Source organism: Pongo abelii, chromosome 6 (assembly GCF_028885655.2).
Source record: "Pongo abelii isolate AG06213 chromosome 6, NHGRI_mPonAbe1-v2.0_pri, whole genome shotgun sequence".
NCBI lineage: Eukaryota > Metazoa > Chordata > Mammalia > Primates > Hominidae > Pongo > Pongo abelii.
This window is the reverse complement of record NC_071991.2, coordinates 29,373,246-29,379,150: the sequence shown is the minus strand read 5'-3', so window position 1 is coordinate 29,379,150 and position 5,905 is coordinate 29,373,246. Positions and strand designations below refer to the sequence as shown.

Below are 5,905 nucleotides of genomic sequence, written 5' to 3'. Positions count from 1 at the left end.
AGTAGAGACGGAGTTTCTCCATGTTGCCCAGGCTGGACACTTTCTTTCTTTCTTTCTTTTTTTTGACAGAGTCTTTCTCTGAGATGAAGTCTAGCTCTGTTCCCCAGGCTGGAGTGAAGTGGCATGATCTTGGCACACTGCAACCTCTGTCTCCTGGGTTCAAGCGATTCTCCTGTGTCAGCCTCCTGAGTAGCTGGGATTACAGGCGTGCACTACCACACCTGGTTAATGGCTAATTTTCGTATTTTTAGTAGAGGTGGGATTTCACAATGTTGGCAAGGCTGGACTCAAACTCCTCACCTCAAGTGATCTGCCTGCCTCGGCTTCCCGAAGTGCTGGGATTACAGATGTGAACCACCGCACCCAGCCTGCCATCCTTTTTAAGGCTGAAGAATCTTCCATTGTCTAGATAGACCACATCTTGTCATCCGTTCTTCTGTTGATGGACACCTGGTTCCTTCCCCCTTTTGGCTATTGTGAGTAATGCTGCTATGAACACGGGTGCACAAATATCTTTTTGAATCTAGTGAATATATTTTATCTCTGCCAGTGAGTCTATCCAAAGAAAAGGGAAATCATCTTTGCCCGGGCTGTTCTGATTGTGCCTACACTTGGCAGGCACCCTCCAAGTGAGAGCAGAGAAAAAGAAGAAAAGAGGAATGAAAATTGGTTGGGAGGGTTGGGGTGGAGGAGGTGAATAAACACTATTGAGTGCTCCCCTTATGGAAAGATTTATACACGGGCAGCCCAAAAAGCAGAGGCATCTCCCAGAGTTTCATCCAGGTAACACCCCTCCAAACACAACCAAACAGAAGCATGCTAGGACATGAGGAATTACAACGAGGCCATATATATATATATATATATATATATACATATATATATATATATATAGCCTTTTGGTTTTTTTTTTTTTTTTGAGACGGAGTTTTGCTCTTGTTGCCCAGGCTGGGGTGCAATGGCATGATCTTGGCAACCTCCACCTCCCAGGTTGAAGCATTTCTCCTGCCTCAGCCTCCAGAATAGCTGGGACTACAGGTGCACGCCACCAAACCCAGCTAATTTTGTATTTTTAGTAGAGACAAGGTTTCACCACGTTAGCCAGGCTGGTCTCAAATTTCTGACCTCAGGAGATCCACCCGCTTCTGCCTCCCAAAGTGCTGGGATTACAGGCGTGAGCCACCATGCCCCGCCAATAAAAAATTTTTAAAAATTGCTCCAGATGAGAACATCAAGGCTGAGGGTTACTAACTTGTTCACACTATTGAGTACAGAGATAGGTCTGAGATCTGGGTGGCCTGTCCCCAAGCCAGTGCTCTTTCAGGCCACAAACTTTCTCTTGGCCTGTGCCCACGAAGGGAGCCCAGGGGTCAGTGTGCAAGCTTGCAGAGGGAGAGCAGCCTGGTTACGTGCAGGGAGCATGCCCTGGGAGTGAGTGTTCTTTTTTTTTTTTGAGACAGGGTGTCACTGTGTCACCCAGGTTGGAGTGCAGTGATGTGATCTCAGTTCACTGCAACCTCTGCCTCCCAGATTCAAGGGATTCTCCTGCCTCAACCTCCCAAGTAGCTGGGACTAGAGGCATGTGCCACCATGCCCAGCTAGTTTTTGTATTTTTAGCAGAGGCGGGGTTTCGCCATGTTGGCCAGGATGGTCTGAAACTCCTGGCCTCAAGTGATCCGCCCACCTCAGCCTCCCAAAGTGCTGGGATTACAGGCATTGGCCACCACACCTGGCCTGAGTGTTAATTCTTTTTTTTCGAGATGGAGTTTCCCTCTGTCGCCCAGGCTGGAGTGTAATGGTATGATCTAGGCTCACTGCAACCTCCACCTCCTGGGTTCAAGTAATTCTCCTGCCCTAGCCTCCTGAGTAGCTGGGATTATAGGCATGCGCCACCATGCTCAGCTAATTTTGTATTTTTAGTAGAGAAGGGGTTTCTCCATGTTGGTGAGGCTGGTCTTGAACTCCCAACCTCAGGTGATCCGCCCGCCTTGGCCTCCCAAAGTGCTGGAATTACAGGCATTGGCCACCACGCCCAGCCTGAGTGTTAATTCTTAAAGCATTTGGCGGCCCTAGTGAGGCCCCTGCAGCCAACCCCGTCAGTGGTGGCCCTTGTCCAGAAGAGGCACACCTGTGAGTTGGCCAGCATCAGTCTCTGGTGTTGGGCATGAGGCAGGAAACGAGCCCCTCCGTCTGCTGAGCTGAGCCCCAGCACTCTTTGGACACCCCCGCCATAGTGAGCAGATGCCCAGCAAACATCTTTCCAGGGCTACTACCAAAGGCCAGGGTTTACCTGTGTGAGAGCTTATATGAAACACGGAAGAGCTTCCACCAGTTATGCATTTATTTTCATGTGTAAGAAGGAAAACATAACTAGCCTGTGAACATGACTGCATGGATACATGGGCTCGGCACATGGAGAAAGCCAGGAGTGAGTGAAAACAAAATAACATGTTGATTTAAGTGAAATAACAGAACAGGATGCCTTTGGTTATAACAGTTCTGGAGGTGGTCTGTGAATGCAGAAATTCGGGACTCCCTCCCTGCTCTAGGCTTAGGGCTAGATGCTGTGTTCTGGGCTGAAGCCCCTGGGTTCTACAGAGAAGCTCGACCAGTGCATGGCCCCTGTGGCATTCTCCCAGGAGCCTGTGGGACAGCGAGACCTCAGGGAGGAAAGCACATTCTGTTTAACTTGTCCATGCCCTACAAAATGTCTTAGAAGCGATGAAGCAACAATGATGATTCTCCCTCAAAGGGAAGAAGAATCTGCCAGGTGTCGCTTTGAGGAGGCAGTGGTTACAAGACAGGCTGGGCTGCAGAGCCCAAGTGGGAGGTTGCAGTGAGCCAAGACCACGCCATTGCACCCTGGCCTGGGCGACAGAGCAAGACTCCATCTCGAAAAAAAAGAGAGAGAAAAGAAAGCCATCGAGACACCATTAGGCAATCCACTGTCATGTGAGTTTGAGAAGGAAAGTAGAGAAAGGAGAAGGAAGTTTATTTAAAGAAAGGATGGTTGAAACTGCCTAAATCATGGGAAAGATTTAGACATCCAAGTGCATGAAGCTTAAAGATTCCTAAAGAGGTTAAAACCAAATATATATAATCACAATATAATCAAATAGTCAAAAGTCAAATAGTCAAAAGTCAAAATGTTGAAGAGGCAAGAGAAAAGTGGCATGACACCAACAAGAGAATCTTCATTAAACTATCAGCAGATTTCTCAGAAGAAACTTTGCAGGTCAGGAGAGAATTGAAGAATATATTCAAAGTGCTGAAAGAAAACAACTGCCAACAACTAATACTATATTTGACAAAGCTATCCTTCAGAAAGAAAGAATAAATAACATGTTCCCTAGACAAACAAAGCTGAGGGAATTCAGGACCACTAGGTCTACTTTAAAAGAAATGCTTAACGGAGTTTTTCAAGTAAAAATGAAAGAAAGTAGCTGGGTGTGGTGGCTCATGCCTGTAATCCCAGCATTTTGAGAGGCCAAGGAGGGGGAATCACTTGAGTCAGGAGGTCAAGACCAGCCAGGCCAACAGGGCAAAAACCCACGCCTTCTAAAAATACAAAAAATTAGCCAGGTGTGGTGGCGGGTGCCTGTAATCCCAAATACTCAGGGGGCTGAGGCAGGAGAATCAATTAAACCATGAGGCGGAGGTTGCAGTGAGCCGAGATCACACCACTGCCCTGCAGCCTGGGCGACACAGCAACACTCTGTCTCAAAAAGAAAGAAAAGGAATGCTAATTAATCACATGAAAGCATAAGAAAATATATAATATTCAGCAGTAAAGGTGCATATGCTTGGGAGGCTGAGGCTGGAGAATTGCTTGAACCCAGGAAGTGGAGGATTCAGTGAGCTGAGATCGCACCACTGCACTCCAGCCTGCCAAACTGCATCTCAAAAAAAACAAAAACAAAAAAAAAAAACTTGAGGCCTGGCCTCGTGCTCCCCTCTCATCCCCCCTTCCGTGGGTCCAAGCTGACTTGGCTGAGGAGGTGTGAGCCCCTGCCAGGAACCCCCTGCCCAGACCATGTACTTGGCCCACAGGCCCCTGATGTCTGCGTCCAGCGAGGCCTCCGGTGGCATTGGCATGTTTGTGTGGAGGAACGTGGAACCTTGCTCTGTGGCCGTGTTCTCCTGGTACTCCGTCCCCTTCCTGACCCCTCCCTGCAGCCGCGTGAGGCCCAGCAACCTGCCAGTCACTCAGTGGCCTCCAACCAGAGCAAAGAACCTGCCAAGTCAGCAGCTGTTTCTCCCGAGTGTCCACCAGGTGGGACAGGGAGTGTTGACCCTGGGCGGCCCCCTGGGGCCACCTGCCCTGAAAGCCCAGGGCCCAGAACCCCACACACTTTGGGGGTGGTGGAACCTGGTAAAAGCCCACCTCCCACCATGGAGGAGGAGCCCTGGGCCCCTCAGGGGAGTCCTGCTGGATAGTGAGACAGAGAATGACCACGATGATGCTTTCCTCTCCGTCATGTCTCCTGACACCCAGTTGCCTCTACCACTCAGATGATGTTAGGCCCAGTCCCTCAGTGCCCTGCGCAAGGAACAGGACTCATCTTCTGAGAAGGATGGACGCAGCCCCAACAAATGGGACAAGGACCACATCCGGTGGCCCGTGAGTGGCAGTCATGATCTTCAGCAAGCGGCACCAGGCCCTGGCAGGGCACACCAGGGTCACCCCAACCACGATAACCGGACCGTCAGCCAGATCCTGAGCAAGCGGTGGTACACCCTGGGGCCCAATGAGACGCAGAAGTACCACGACCTGGCCTTCCAGGTGAAGGTGGCCCACTTGCAACAAGGACCGAAAGAAGTCCAGCTCAGAGGCCAAGCCCACAAGCCAGGGGCTAGCAGAAGCGTACAAGTGCTCGTGGGAGCAGAGCCTATCAGAGACGGGCACTGCCACTGCCCCTGGGGTGTCCTCTGAACTCCTGTCAGTTGCAGCCCAGATACTCCAGAGTTCGGATACCAAGGAGCAGCTTCTGTGGGGCAGAACGGCTGCACACAGTCAGGGAACCTGGCTCAGCCTGGCCCAAGCCTTCTCCCACAGCGGGGTACACAGCCTGGACGGCAGGGAAATAGACCGTCAGGCACTACAGGAACTGACACAGGTGGTGTTTGGCACTGCATCATACTCTGGCCCAAAGCCTTCTACTCAGTATGGAGCTCCAGGCCACTTTGCAGCCCCTGGTGAGGGAGGTGACCAGTGGGCAGCCCTGCTGCTGCCCACCTGAGCCGCTCATTCCCAGCACATGGCCAGTGAGGACATAGCAAGTGACGAGGGGCACATGGTCATCCATGAGGAGGAGGGGGTGATGATGTCATTGCTGATGACGGCTTTAGCACCACTGACACTGATCTCAAGTTCAAGGAGTGGGTGACCGACTGAGTGGGAACAGCTCTGGGGAGGAGCCAGAGGGCAACAAGGGCTTTGGTGGGAAGGTATCTGCACCTGTCATTCCTTCCTCCTTTACTCTTGCCGCCCCTTGCTGGATCCTGAGCCCCCAGGGTCCCCCGATCCACCTGCAGTTTTTGGCGAAGTCTATGGTCCCACCCCATCCTCCTCCTACACATACTCGGATGCTTCCTCCTCAACCTTGGCACCCACCTCCTTCTTACTGGGCCCAGGAGCCTTCAAAGCCCAGAAGTCTGGTCAGGGCAGCAGAGCGGGCCCCCTACGGCCCCTACCCCTGAGGATAGGGGCTCAGGCACGCCTTCCAAGGCGACCTGTTTCCTCCCAATGAATCCTGCCACCTTCTGGTGCAAGAGACCTGAAAGTGTGGGCAACCTGGAGCTACCAGGCCCCTCAGTCATCGCGGTCCCTCCCAACACTAAGGCTTTCCTAGGCAGGAGCTGGGCTGAGCCACCCGGGGGGCAGAGCCTGAAGAGGAGAAACTGA

General features: G+C 51.7%; 1 pseudogene; it reads left to right on the top strand.

Annotated features, from left to right (window-relative positions):
• Positions 1-4,033: 4,033 nt before the first annotated feature.
• On the top strand, positions 4,034-5,905 carry LOC103891107 (protein capicua homolog; annotated as a pseudogene).